This window comes from Lipotes vexillifer, unplaced genomic scaffold, assembly GCF_000442215.2.
Source record: "Lipotes vexillifer unplaced genomic scaffold, Lipotes_vexillifer_v1.1 scaffold278, whole genome shotgun sequence".
Lineage (NCBI taxonomy): Eukaryota > Metazoa > Chordata > Mammalia > Artiodactyla > Lipotidae > Lipotes > Lipotes vexillifer.
Genome location: NW_006769677.1, coordinates 4,059,401 through 4,074,855, shown reverse-complemented (window position 1 = coordinate 4,074,855; position 15,455 = coordinate 4,059,401). Strand labels below are relative to the sequence as shown.

At 38.0% G+C, this 15,455-nt stretch overlaps 1 protein-coding gene and 1 non-coding gene across 2 annotated transcripts in view; both read right to left on the bottom strand.

Annotated features, from left to right (window-relative positions):
• Positions 1-15,455, bottom strand: part of SOS1 (SOS Ras/Rac guanine nucleotide exchange factor 1) — a 151,307-nt gene that overhangs the window by 99,368 nt on the left and 36,484 nt on the right. The window lies entirely within an intron of this gene.
• Positions 8,585-8,657, bottom strand: TRNAG-UCC (transfer RNA glycine (anticodon UCC)). The gene has a single exon. It is a non-coding gene; the product is annotated as a tRNA-Gly (tRNA).

Genomic DNA, 15,455 nt, shown 5'->3' with positions numbered 1-15,455 from the left:
CAGCAGGAGCTTAAGTACAACACTTTCAATGAGTAAAATTATATATACAATGTATTCAACTCCCTTGATGTTTCATCTATAACACCACATTAGGAATTCCAACTTTCCCATAGGTACAAATAATCCTCTACAACAATCCCTGAGCCACGGACCAGTACTAGCCTGTTAGGAACCAGGCTGTACAGCAGGAGGTGAGCAGCAGGTGAGCAAGCGAAGCTTCATCCGTATTTACAGCCGCTCCCCTTCGCTCACATTACTGCCTGAGCTCTGCCTCCTGTCAGATCAGCGGTGGCATCAGATCCTCATAGGAGCACGAACCCTACTGTGAACTGCGCATGCGAGGGATCTAGGTTATACACTCCTTATGAGAATCTAATGCGTGATGATCTAGGTGGATCTGAGGGGAGCGGCTGCAAATAGAGATTATCATTAGCAGAGAGGTTTGACTGCACAGAGACCATAATAAATCAACTGCTTGCAGACTCTCATCAAAACCCTATCAGTGAATGGGAAATGAAAACAAGCTCAGGGCTCCCACTGATTCTGCATTATGGTGAGTTGTATAATTATTTCATTGTATATTAAATGTAATAATAGAAATAAAGTGCACAATAAATGTAATGCACTTGAATCATCCTGAAACCGCCCCCTCCCCCTCGTCTGTGGAGAAACTGTGTTCCATGAAAGCAGTCTCTGGTGCCAAAAAGGGCTGGGGACCACTGCTCCATAAGCCCGTTAGTTCCTTTCCAATTCTTTTCTACTTCTCAAAATCCTAACTTCATTCATGAACAACAAAACTGAACTTAATCACAACTAGATCATTCCCACTGGTATACAAAAATGCTCAGAACGACAAAAAAAGCTTTCCTTGCCCTCAGGTACCCTAGCCTTCCGCTCATTTTCTGTTGCCTTTCAGAGATATACTCCTCAAGTCTCCATAGTAATTTTCTCTACCCACCCCCTAGGCTCTTCTCCACTTAGGTCTATCAGGGTCACCAAGGACTGCCATTCTGCAAAGTGGCCAGGGCTAAATCCCTGACCTCATCTCACCTGACCTCTTGGCAGCATGACATAGCTGACCACAGTTGAAACCCCTTCTTCATTCGACTTCCAAGGCACCATGCTCTCCTAATGGTCCATTTCAATGGACACTCTTAGCCTTCTCTCCATCTCTGAAATGCTGGAGTCCTCCAAAGCTCAATCCTTGGCACTCTTCTCTTCTTCATCCAGTGTACTCTAAGTGACCCAGCCCATGGCTTTACCAACTATTCACTCATAATTCCCCCATTTTTATCCCCAAACTTAACCTTTCCCCTGATCTGGGATATCTACACTCTATACATCTCCACTTGAATGTCTAATAATTCCCTCAAACTTACCACAACCCAAACTGAATTCTTAGGTCTGACTCCACCCTCAAACTACTCCTCCTCACATTTTTCCCATCTCAGTAAATGGCACCTCCATTCAGTTAGCATGGGCCAAAAATACAGCAGTCAACCTTGATTCCTCTTTTCATTCTTCCCTACACATTCAACAAATCTATTTGTTTTACCCAAAATCTACCCCAATTCTGACACCTTCTTACCACCTAAACTACTAGTCCACATGACCATCACCTCTTGCCTCCAAACTGGTCACTTTGGTTCATTCTTGCCCATCAATAATCTTTTTTCCTTCAGAGTGCCCAGAATCACCTCTTTTTTTTTAAACCTAAATTTGACTTTGTCCTTTGCTCAAAATTTTCTAATGGTTTACCATCATTAAGCATGTAAGTTTCTAGATGAAGCAGTCCCTTTCTACTTTTCCCAGCTTATCTCTTATAATTCTTCCTCACAAATGTAACACTCGTCATACTGGTTGTCCTGATCTTTCTTACACATACCAAGTCTGTCCTGCTTCAAGGTCTTTAGCTAACCCCTCTTTTAGGACGCTCCTTCAGTAGATTTTTGCATGGCTGGCTCCTTCTGAACATTCTTGTCTCTTCTCAAATGTCACCTCCTCCAGAGGCCTTCCTTGACCACTACATTTAAAAGAACACCTCCCTTCTTATCTCTCAGACCCTCTTTATCCCAACCTGCTCCATTTTGTTTATTACACTTACTCTTTTCTGAAACCACAATAGTTCTTTGTCCATTTATGTGTTTGCTTTCTCCTACCAGAATTTAACGTTCATGTAAATAGCGACTTTGTCTCATCACTTTCTATCTCTGTGGTATCTAGAATACCTCTTGTCATTTTGTTGGTTGGTTGAATGAATTAATGATTAAGAAACAAAAACCACTAAATATATTTACAATTAAAGTCAATTCAAATTTTTAAGAAATTAAAAGAAATCCAAGTTTGATGTGAATTAGACTTACTACAAAACCATTGCCATTAGTCTCTAAAAACTCCTTGTAAGCATCAGAAAGTTCCCTTCAGACTCTGAATACAAAGCATCTGCTTCTATATCCTTCAATGATTAAATCAATTTTCTGAAGTACTACCAATGTTAAGCTGAAAAAAAAGAAAACTATCCTTATTTAAACTTCTAATTTAATTACTAGTATTATTTTCTACCATTTTCCTATTCTGTAAACATTCAGATTTTCTTCTATATGAGAGTTAAATGTGCTTTTGCAGCACTGGCCTGGAAACTAACCACCAGGTCTAATGCTGAGCTGTTGCCCAAAGACTGCAAATATCTCTTCTCTCTCAACAGACACTTCCTGCCATTCGGGCCCTTAACCTGAAATTTTGGAACCTCCTCACTCTCCACTAGCTGAAGGGTTAACACCTGACACAGTAGGGCACCTATTCGACCAGTCAGATTACTAATACCAGTCACTGGATATTTTGAATGTGGTCACTACAGCACCAGATTAAAGCTGCATATGAGAAAACAGAGGGGGAAAAAAACTTGAAGTGAACTTAAACAGCCAACTTATATTTTTTTAAAAAAATAAATCAAAGACTAAGCATGTTTTTTTGCCTTTTCTAATTTAAGATGACTTTATCAGCTCTATTCCTTCATTTTGGATCCACCGTCTGGATCTAAAGCAGGAGTTTTCAACCTGAGCACTCCTGACATCTTAAGCCAACTAATTCTCTTTCATGGGGGCTGACCTGTGTACCAAATTCAGCAGCATAACCTGGACACTAACCACTAGATGGCATTAGCAGCAACCCACCCATCCAAGTTGTGACAAACAAAAATGTCTCTAGACATTGCCAAATGTTACCTTGGGGGGCAAAATCACTACTGGTTGAGAACCACTGATCTAAAGTACACCTTTCCCCACCTCTTCACAGCCTACCACATGTACCTGGATTCCATGCCCCACTACAAATTTTCTTGGATAAAAATAAAATCTCCAACACTTCTTAAGTCTCCAACCTAACCCAGCAGACCTTTTCCTCTCTACCATTTATATATATTCTCTTACAATATTCCTTGTGTTTTCACAACATGCATTCACATTGTACTTAAATCTCAACTTTTAAAAATAGCAAATTCATATACTTACACCTTACATATCTACTGACAGAGAAATTGCATCTTTTTAAGGCAAGAAAGGTACATGATATACTTAAAACTTGAAATAAATTTTTTAAATTGTAGTTGATTTACAATGTTGTGTTGGTTTCTGGCGTACAGCAAAGTGATTCAGTTATACATATATATTTTTTCCATTATGGTTTATTACAGGATATTGAATATACATCCCTCGGCTATACAAGAGGACCTTGTTGTTTATCTGTTCTATATAATAGTTTGCATCTGCTAGTCCCAAACTCCCAATTCAATCCTACCCTGACCCCCACTCTCCCCGGCAACCACAAGTCTGTTCTCTATGTCTGTGAGTCTGTTTCTGTTTGGTAAATATGTTCGTTTGTGTCATATTTTAGATTCCACATATATGTGATAATATATGGTATCTGCCGTTCTCTTTCTGACTTACTTTGCTTAGTATGATAATCTCTAGGTCCATCCATGTAACTGCAAATGGTATTATTTCATTCTTCTTTTATGGCTTAGTATTCCATTGTGTAATATATACCACAACTTCTTTAACCATTCATCTGTCAGTGGGACATTTAGGCTGTTTCCATGCCTTGGCTATTGTAAAGAGTGCTGCTATGAACAAAGTGGTCCACATGTCTTTTGGAATTATAGTTTTGTCTGGATATATGCCCAGAAGTGGGATTGCTGACCATATGGCAACTCTACTTTTAGTTTTTTGAGGAACTCCCATACTGTTCTTTATAGTGGCTGCACTAATTTACATTCCCACCAACAGTGTAGGAGGATTCCCTTTTCTCCACACCCTCTCCAGCATTTGTTATTTGTAGACTTTTTAATGATGGCCATCCTGATTGGCATGAGGAGGTAGGTAACTCACAGTACTTTTGAGTTGCATTTCTCTAATAATTAGTGACGTTGAGCATCTTTTCATGTGCCTATTGGCCATCTGTATGTCTTCTTTGGAGAAATATCTATTTAGGTCTTCTGCCCAATTTTTTTTTTTTTTTTGTGGTATGCGGGCCTCTCACTGTTGTGGCCTCTCCCGTTGCGGAGCACAGGCTCCGGATGCGCAGGCTCAGCGGCCATGGCTCACGGGCCCAGCTGCTCCGCAGCATGTGGGATCTTCCCGGACAAGGGCACAAACCTGTGTCCCCTGCATCGGCAGGCAGACTCTCAACCACTGCACCACCAAGGTAGCCCTGCCCATTTTTTTATTATGTTTTATTTTTTTCTGTTACTGAGTTGTTTGCATATTTTGGAAATTAATCCCTTGTTAGTTGCATCATTTGCAAATATTTTCTCCCAGTCCGTAGGCTGTCTTTTTGTTTTGTTTATGGTTTCCTCTGCTGTGCAAAAACTTACACATTTGATTAGATCCCATTTGTTTATTTTTGCTTTTATTTCTATTGCCTTGAGAGACTGACCTAAGAAAATATTGCTACGATTTATGTCAGAGAATGTTTTGCCTATGCTCTCTTCTAGGAGTTTTATAGTGTCATGTCTCATATTTTAAGTCTTTAAGCCATTTTGAGTTTATTTCTGTGTATGGCGTGAGGGTGTATTTTAACTTCATGACATGTGGCTGTCCAACTTTCCCAACGCCACTTGCTGAAGAGACTGTCTTTTCCCCATTGTATATTCTTGTCTCCTTTGTGGAAGATTAATTGACCGTAGGTGTGTGGGTTTATTTCTGGGCTCTCTAATATGTTCCATTGATCCCTGTATCTGTTTTTGTGCCAATATCACAATTGTTTTGATGATTATAGCTTTGTAGTATTATCTGAAGTCTGGGAGGGTTATGCCTCCTGCTTTGTTCTTTTTCCTCAAAATTGCTTTGGCAATTCTGGGTCTTTTATGTTTCCATATAAATTTTAGTATCATTTGTTCTAGTTCTGTGAAAGATGTCATGGGTAATTTGATAGAGATCGCATTAAATCTGTAGACTGCTTTGGGTAGTATGGCCATTTTACCAATATTAATTCTTCCAATCCAAGAGCATGGGATATTTTAGAACTTGAAATAAATTTTTAAAAAATTAAAGTATGCTTCAACAGAAAAGATTAGAAAATTTCAAACAGAATCTCTTCAAAAGCAAGACAAATTTAAATCTACCTGGAAGCTCTTAATTAGTTGTAAAAAAGTCTCTTCAAACTAGGCATTCAAGAAAAACTTCATACATAACCACTCAAATTTCCCAATTAAAGTTTAAAATGAAAATGACAATTTACTTCTAAATCAAAGTGCTATGTTATAATTTCAGAATTCTTATGAGGCAATATTACTTCCTTTGTAAAATGTGACTCCGAAAAAGTGACTCTACAAATTAACCAAAGATCCCCAAAAATCAATTACTATAGAAATACTTTAATTTTTTAAAAAATGCATTTTAAAAATGAACATTTAACTAAATGTTAAATACTTGTTAACTCTTGCAATAACAGGAAACTTCCTGTACTTTATTTATCTCTAATCTTCAACCATCTTGCAAGATAGGCATGATTTTATTGTACGATAATTAAGGGTTAGCCAGGCCATTCTTAATATGTGTGAATAAGTAGGATCTGGATTAAAATCTTTTTTTCTGGATAAAATCTTGACTCTAACTTAACAGCAGTATGACTCTGGACAAGACATATAACTTTTCAGTCTTCCTACTCCATAAATTGGGGCCAATACCTACAATATAATGTTACAACAAATATTAAATAATGAATGCAAATATGCTATATAACTTTAAGGGATTATTATTATGTGTGTGTGAATGTGCCCATAAAATTGTAAGTAACATCACTATCGGTGAAGTGCTAATGAAGTCCTTTCATTATAATTTGTATCACATACACAACGCAAACACACACACCACACACGGACTTTCAAGAATACTGTATCAGTTAAGTGATGACTTAAGTATATTTATTTCAGAAATTACTAATGCAGGTGCTTCTGTACTACTAATCAAGGTGTTTTTGTACTTCTGTACGAAAAATGTTATTAAACTGCAATCTATTTTTTTCTTTCAATTGAGACTGCAATACAGTTTTAACTAACTTGTTTTTTCTGTGGATTTATAAAGATAGTTCTCCCTTCAACTAACTGTAGTGAATATCTGTCGTTTCTGGGCATCTTCCTAACAGGACCCTGACTTTCTGTTGAGGAATTAGCTCTCCCTCTCTGTGCAATGTTGGTAAAAGAGGAATTTCTGGTAACCACTTCCCAACATAGAAGCCAAAAGGGCTAAACACTACCTCTTCCAGTTCTAGCATAGCCAGAGGATGGGCACAGACACTCTTCCCTAAAACATAAGCAGGTAACCGAAGGAAGGAAAGACTGACTAGGGGTCAGTCGCAGCAGAAGCAGAGATCTAGCATGTCTTTTACACTTCAAAGCCTGCTGCCATGAACCCTGAGGCCCTGAACAGAGCTCCCTTGGCTCCTGCCAGTTTCTCTATCAGGGCTACTCTCCCCTTCCATGACCCTCTAAGCAGCACCTTCCAACAAATTTCTTTTTAAAACCAAGTCCTTTTATTTGCAACTAAGAACTCCAACTGTACACTAATGGGAAACAGAAAGGGGAAAATCTGGAAATAAACTAGATAAGGAAGGTAGATGTTTTTCTTTTTCATGCTGACATCTGACTTTTGTAGGTTTTAAGTACAATATTAAACAAAATGTCTAACCGTTAAGGTATAACAATAATTATTTCCTTAAAATTGAATATTTAAAGTATTAAAAATATATCCAGAATAAAGTTATATAATTAAATATTTCAGTATCCACTGAACTCGTAACACATAACAGAAAAAAAAATCCTCAAATATACATCTTTAACCTGTTAAATCAGAGAGAGGACTTTTCCTAAAAAGTTAGTGAGAATTTGTCTTTGTTTACTTGGGGCTCCTAATCATACTATATAACACCATAGCAATTCTGTAAGAGATGCGTCTTTTTAACCCCTTTTTCCTTGGACTACCACTCAATTCAGTGAAGCATCAAATATCATATAGAAATGTAACTTCCTGAAAATGTGTAGTCTACAATACCTTTTAAGTGAAGAATATTAAGTATATCAAGCAATAAAAATGTACTTTTGAAGAAAAATGCTGAATGTTCCTGACCAGTAGGTTTGTTTCAATCACCTAGATTTAAATCAAATCTGCCCTAGACATATAGAATAGTGACCTTCTATTTCTGTTATATTTCCCTAAAATGACTGATTGCCTATGTGGTTAGGTTCTAGTAAACTATAATAGTAAAGACAATCTTTAGTGTTTTGCAAAGGGGAGGCACATTTATGTACTCTATAGCAAAGTATTAGTAATCAAAATGACTTGTCACCACTTTCATTTCCACCAACACAGGACCAAGTCAGAGTATGACATAAAGGTGGTGAGTAAATGTTTCTGACTGCAATGCCAATGTCAAGCCAAGTGTAAGTAATTCAACTCAGAGATTCCTATTTTCACATTCAAAACCAGAAATATGTTTTGCCAGTAGGTTTTTACTAAATTAAGATCATTTAACACAATATCTAATTTATTTGCTAAGAAGTCAGAGAGAACAGCAGCACAAAAGCCAACACTGGATACTGTTTAGAGAAACAAACAGCACGGAGTGCAGTGAGACTAAAGCAGAGTCAGCAGAGGGTTTGGAGATGAGATCAAAGAGGTAGTAGGAGGCCAGATCACTTAACGACTTTGAGGGTGATAGAGCAGCAATGATGAGCAGCCAATGAGGCCTTTAGAGCCTTTCTACAAGAGTACATTGCTACTCTAAGTTCAGGAAACAAAAAGTCCATTGCTATGGTTTCAGATTCCACATTGCAAATAAGAAACTACAACTTAACGGGGTCTGATGTCAAAGAAAAACATTCATAATATCTGAAAAACCTTTTCCCTTCCCAACTATTTATATGCATGAGGCTATATTTTCTTCATGTAGTTCAACTAAAACAGTATATCACAACAGACTGGATGCAGAGGGAGATATGAGAATCTGTGTTTCTTCTTCTTTTTTTTAAATTTATTTTTTGAAATTTATTTTTATTTTTGGCTGAGCCATGTAGCATGCGGGATCTTAGCTCCCCGATCAGGGATCGAACCTGTGCCCCCTGCAGTGGAAGTGCAGAGTCTTAACCACTGGACCACCAGGGAAGTCCCTCTGTGTTTCTTCTATTAAGCCAGATGGTAAAGAGATTTGCAAAAATGTAAAACAATGACACTAAATTTTTTTGTTTGGAAAACATAGTTATTTTAATAAAAATTTTATTGTTGTTAATATGTAATGAGTTTACTATTTTTTAAAATTAATTAATCTATTTATTTGGCTGCGTTGGGTCTTCGTTGCTGTGCACGGGCTTTTCTCTAGTTATGGGGAGCAGGGGATACTCTTTGTTGCACTGTGCAGGCTTCTCATTGCGGTGGCCCCTCCCATTTGCACAGCACGGGCTCTAGGCACACAGGCTTCAGCAGTTGCGGCATGTGGGCTCAGTAGTTGTGGCTTGCGGACTCCAGAGCGCAGGCTCAGTAGTTGTGGTGCACGGGCCTAGTTGCTCTGCAGCATGGGGAATCCTCCCAGACCAGGGCTCGAACCCGTGTCCCCTGCATTGGCAGGTGGATTCTTAACCACTACACCCCCAGGGAAGCCCGAGTTTACTATTTTAAAATAAATTTAAATGTTTTATTTTAAAAAATATAAATTCATGGGTATAACTCATATACAAGTTGCTCTTTGAGAGCCTCAATAATTATTTAAGAGTGTAAAGGGGTCATGAGATCAAAAACTTGAGAACTATTGATCTATTAATCAAAGATGTCCTGGAGTAGCATTCCCCAATCACCATTAATAACTTCAGGGGACTTCTCGTCAGGCTAACTACAGAAAATATATTTACAAATAATTCAGTCAGCCACGCACATCATCCTTGTTTCCCCTCCAAAACCCCACATCATAAAACTGCTAGTCCAGTGATTTTCAAAACTTTTAGCAGGGAGAGGGGAGCTCCCAAAAGAAATCTCCACTGAACCACAATATATAACACAAATAAAAGTAAAGCTGCCCTGGTTAAAGAGAGGGTGGTGTCTCCTACCTCTAGTTCATCCATTCCCTCAGTTACCATGAAGGTCCCCCTAAGGTACTTCCTAGAATCACACAAAACACAGTTTCAAAAAATCTTTATTTTAAACCACTGCTCAAATGTGCTACTTAAAAAAGTTTCAGAAAGGTTCTGTCATTGTTTCAAAATGATCATTTTCAACTTCACCCACCAGTAGACACTAGATGTACAATATTAGTACCTATACCTATAGAGAACTACAGAATTGGTTAAATCTCACAAACAACTCTCAGACCCACGACAGTGTCTAAGGATTCTTGAGAAACTACTTGAGGACTGGTGGATGAGCAGAGTTAATCTGAAAAGGCTTCCTGGAGAAAGAAACACTATGATTAGGCAAGCAGAAAAGTCTTAGCTTAGTTAGGAAGGGCTAGGATGAGGCATGTTTCCTAGATTATAAGGAGAACTAACAGTCAGGCAGTATGTGGCTCTCAAGTAGCTGAGTTCTGCAGGCTACATTCAAAAGTCTGTATCTGAAACAGTGAGATAACTCTCTATTCTTGAATCTGGGGCAGAAGTACATTTCCTACTTCAGTAAGTTCCCTACTCTAGGCAAAATTTAAAAGGTGAAAAACACACCAAGAATATTTGAATATTTGCTTCCAAGACAAAAATTATTCCAGTTCCACATAATCTGAGATTGACATAGGACAGGGCTGTGTCACTGTTCAAAGAAGACAGAAGTCATTAAGAGTTTTATCAGGGAAGCAGAAAAATTATTTTAGCAACATTACAGCATGGTTGGAATAGGCTACTGGCTGTGTAGAAGTCTATGCAGGAGCTGACCAAGGGCAATAAGTCAGTCAGCAGTGCTTTCACAATCTATTTTTACTGTTTAGTAGTGTTTTCTATGCATTTTACAGTTGGTGTCTAAAAAAACTAGATGTTTATATGAAGCTGCCTATTTGGCTACTCAAACTCCTATGAAAGAAACAATGCAGGGACTTCCCTGGTGGTGCGGTGGTTAAGAATCTGCCTGCCAATGCAGGAGACACTGGTTCGAGCCCTGGTCCGGGAAGATTTCACATGCCGCAGAGCAACTAAGCCCACGTGCCACAACTACTGAGCCTGTGCTCTAGAGCCCGTAAGCCACAACTATTACCCGTGTCCCCTGCATTGGCAGGTGGATTCTTAACCACTACACCCCCAGGGAAGCCCGAGTTTACTATTTTAAAATAAATTTAAATGTTTTATTTTAAAAAATATAAATTCATGGGTATAACTCATATACAAGTTGCTCTTTGAGAGCCTCAATAATTATTTAAGAGTGTAAAGGGGTCATGAGATCAAAAACTTGAGAACTATTGATCTATTAATCAAAGATGTCCTGGAGTAGCATTCCCCAATCACCATTAATAACTTCAGGGGACTTCTCGTCAGGCTAACTACAGAAAATATATTTACAAATAATTCAGTCAGCCACGCACATCATCCTTGTTTCCCCTCCAAAACCCCACATCATAAAACTGCTAGTCCAGTGATTTTCAAAACTTTTAGCAGGGAGAGGGGAGCTCCCAAAAGAAATCTCCACTGAACCACAATATATAACACAAATAAAAGTAAAGCTGCCCTGGTTAAAGAGAGGGTGGTGTCTCCTACCTCTAGTTCATCCATTCCCTCAGTTACCATGAAGGTCCCCCTAAGGTACTTCCTAGAATCACACAAAACACAGTTTCAAAAAATCTTTATTTTAAACCACTGCTCAAATGTGCTACTTAAAAAAGTTTCAGAAAGGTTCTGTCATTGTTTCAAAATGATCATTTTCAACTTCACCCACCAGTAGACACTAGATGTACAATATTAGTACCTATACCTATAGAGAACTACAGAATTGGTTAAATCTCACAAACAACTCTCAGACCCACGACAGTGTCTAAGGATTCTTGAGAAACTACTTGAGGACTGGTGGATGAGCAGAGTTAATCTGAAAAGGCTTCCTGGAGAAAGAAACACTATGATTAGGCAAGCAGAAAAGTCTTAGCTTAGTTAGGAAGGGCTAGGATGAGGCATGTTTCCTAGATTATAAGGAGAACTAACAGTCAGGCAGTATGTGGCTCTCAAGTAGCTGAGTTCTGCAGGCTACATTCAAAAGTCTGTATCTGAAACAGTGAGATAACTCTCTATTCTTGAATCTGGGGCAGAAGTACATTTCCTACTTCAGTAAGTTCCCTACTCTAGGCAAAATTTAAAAGGTGAAAAACACACCAAGAATATTTGAATATTTGCTTCCAAGACAAAAATTATTCCAGTTCCACATAATCTGAGATTGACATAGGACAGGGCTGTGTCACTGTTCAAAGAAGACAGAAGTCATTAAGAGTTTTATCAGGGAAGCAGAAAAATTATTTTAGCAACATTACAGCATGGTTGGAATAGGCTACTGGCTGTGTAGAAGTCTATGCAGGAGCTGACCAAGGGCAATAAGTCAGTCAGCAGTGCTTTCACAATCTATTTTTACTGTTTAGTAGTGTTTTCTATGCATTTTACAGTTGGTGTCTAAAAAAACTAGATGTTTATATGAAGCTGCCTATTTGGCTACTCAAACTCCTATGAAAGAAACAATGCAGGGACTTCCCTGGTGGTGCGGTGGTTAAGAATCTGCCTGCCAATGCAGGAGACACTGGTTCGAGCCCTGGTCCGGGAAGATTTCACATGCCGCAGAGCAACTAAGCCCACGTGCCACAACTACTGAGCCTGTGCTCTAGAGCCCGTAAGCCACAACTATTGAGCCTGCGTGCCACAACTACTGAAGCCCGCGTGCCTAGAGCCTGTGCTCCACAACAAGAGAAGCCACTGCAATGAAAAGCCCACGGACCGCAACAAAGAGTAGCCCCCGCTCACCACAACTAGAGAAAGCCTGCACGCAGCAACGAAGACCAAACACAGCCAAAAAATAAATAAATAAATAAATAAATAAATAAATAAAATTTTTTTAAAAACTCAAAAACAAGAAACAATGCAGATTAACTAATTTGGGGGCAACCCTGCCAAACTTAACTATTAAGGTGAAGGGCTAAATGAAAAAAAGATTTTAGTATTTCTGTAATTATTAAAGTGAGTATTTACTAGCCTATAACCTAGACTGGTGAAAGCAAGACTGTCTTTTCCCTTAAGAAGACTTGGCCAGGGAGATTTTGGGACGGGCGTGGGGGGTGCTGGGAGGAGAGCGGGGGGAGAGCACAGGGCAGGCACCTTTATACTTTTCCTATTACATGTCCTTTTCTCATCACTCCTCTGAATTTTCTAATAGGTGTAACATGTCTCCAAGAAATAATTAACCTGCTCACTGTACTCTGTTTTACATGAGTTTATTCATGGAAATCTGTCCCACATTTCATTAGCACACATTTTTTAACATCTATCTTCCTCCTCATATGCTTCCTTTGTTTAAAATCAGAAGAGACAAGACACTTATAAGGGGAAATGTACCCCTTATACAAAGGGTACAAAATTTCAGTAATGAAGGATGAATAAGTTCTGGAGATTTAACATACAGCACAGTGACTATAGTCAATAATACTATATTGTATTCTTGAAATTTGCTAAGAGAGTACATCTTAAATGTTCTCACAACCCAAAAAAAGGATGATTATGCGAGTTGGTGGGTATGTTAATTAGCTTGATTGTGGTAATCACTTACAATGTAAATGTATATCAAAACATCACATTGTACACCTTAAATATATACAGTTATACCTTAATAAAGCTGGGAGAAAAAGAAAAAACAAAAACACCTATAGGGGCTTCCCTGGTAGCGCAGTGGTTGAGAGTCCGCCTGCCGATGCAGGGGACAAGGGTTCATGCCCCGGTCCGGGAAGATCCCACATGCCGCGGAGCGGCTGGGCCCGTGAGCCATGGCCGCTGAGCCTGCGCATCCGGAGCCTGTGCTCCGCAAGGGGAGAGGCCGCAACAGTGAGAAGCCCGCATACCAAGCAAAAAAAAAAAAAAAAATCCTATAAAATACCTTTTAAAACCTAATTATCTGTCAGGCTAAATTCATGCTTTTTTTGGTATATAGTAAAGCAATAAAATACCATTTAGCACAGATTCAAGTTTTAAGTCATTTCAAAAATATTGTTTTTTATTATCAATATCTAAAGAAACGTTACCAAGGAGATCTGTATTTGAAAATCACTAAAAATATATGAGCTGATATAAATTTGTACTTTTCTTCAAACAAAAAAGAATTATTGGAAATAAATTCACTAAGAACTACCTATACGCACCATTAATTAGCTATGCAATCTTGGATCAAGTGAGTTAATTAATCTCTACCTGAGGCAAGGAGAGAAGGGATTAACTGGATGATTAAAATTCCTTTAAGTTCTAACATTCTTTGATTATTAGATATTTTCTTAAGTTCAAGGAAATTTGTGAGGATCTGTAGGGAGACAACCCTAGGAAGAAAAGTATACTTTATGTATGCAGGAATTTTGAAAGAAACTAAATAATTCAGCCACTACCCATGGTTAAATAATTAACCATAGTTAAATAGTACAAGAAACTATGTATATGTAAATATATCCAAATTATATGTGCAAATACGGAGGGTAAATCTAAATTTTATCTAGTAGACAAGTAGAAATTACTACCTATCAGCATTTCTCTAATATTTTATGATGGCTCATAGAGATCATTAAAGTAGAGGTTCAGGAACCAAGAGCATCAGCATCACTTGTTAGAACTGTAAAACCTTGGACCCTACACAAGACCTTCTTGAATCTAGGAAATTCTGGGAGTGGGTCCCAGCAAAGTACTAAAATAAACCCCCTAAGACATTCTAATGCTTAATAAAGTTTGAGAACAACTGACCTAAGGCACAAGCTTGAAGTAAACTCCTGAAACATTAATGATGAACCCATGATTACAACAGCTCAAGTGCTAAACATTTTCACTTACTGAAAATTAAATATTTATATAAGCTTTAAATTAATTTTTCTGTATTAATCACAATGTTATAAGAATGCTCTGTTTCACATAATGGGAAGAATATTTTGCAATTCATATATCTGATAAGGAACTTGTATTCAGAATATACAAAGAACACTCACAAATCAACAAGAAAAAGAGAACCCAACTAACAAATGGGAAAAGAATCTGAATAGATATTTCTCCAAAGAAGATATACAAATGACCAATATGCACATGAAAGATGTCTAACATTATTATTTGATAGGAAAATGCATATAAAAACCACAATGACATATCACTTCATACCCACTAGGATGGCTAGAATCAAAAAGATAATTAAGTGCTAGAGAGACTGGAGAGGAATCAGACCCCTTACACACTGCTGGTGGGAGTACAAACTGGTACAGCCACTTAGGAAACAGTATAGCAGCTCCTCAAACAGGTAAACATGGAGTTTACCACATGCCCCAGCAATTCCACTCTGAGAGAACTGAAAATATTACATCCACACAAAAACTTTTAAACAAATGTTTATAGCAACATTATTCTTAACAGCCAAAAGATGTAAATAAGTCAAATGTCCATCTATTGATGGATAGATAAATAAAATATATCCATAGTATATCCATACAATGGACTATTATTTGGCTATAAAAGGGAATGAAATACTGATACAAACTACAACATGGACAAACCTAAAACATTCTGCTAAGTGAAAGAAGCCAGTCACAGAACACACGTATTATATGATTCCATTTATAAGAAATGTCCAGACTAGGCAAATTTATAGAGACAGAAGGTAGCTTAATGGTTGCCTGGGGCTGGGGGGGGTGGGGTGGTGACAGCTGAAGGATACAATGTTTCTTTTTGAGGTGATGAAAAGGAGTAATAATTGAATGTAGTGATGGTTGTACAACTCTGTGAA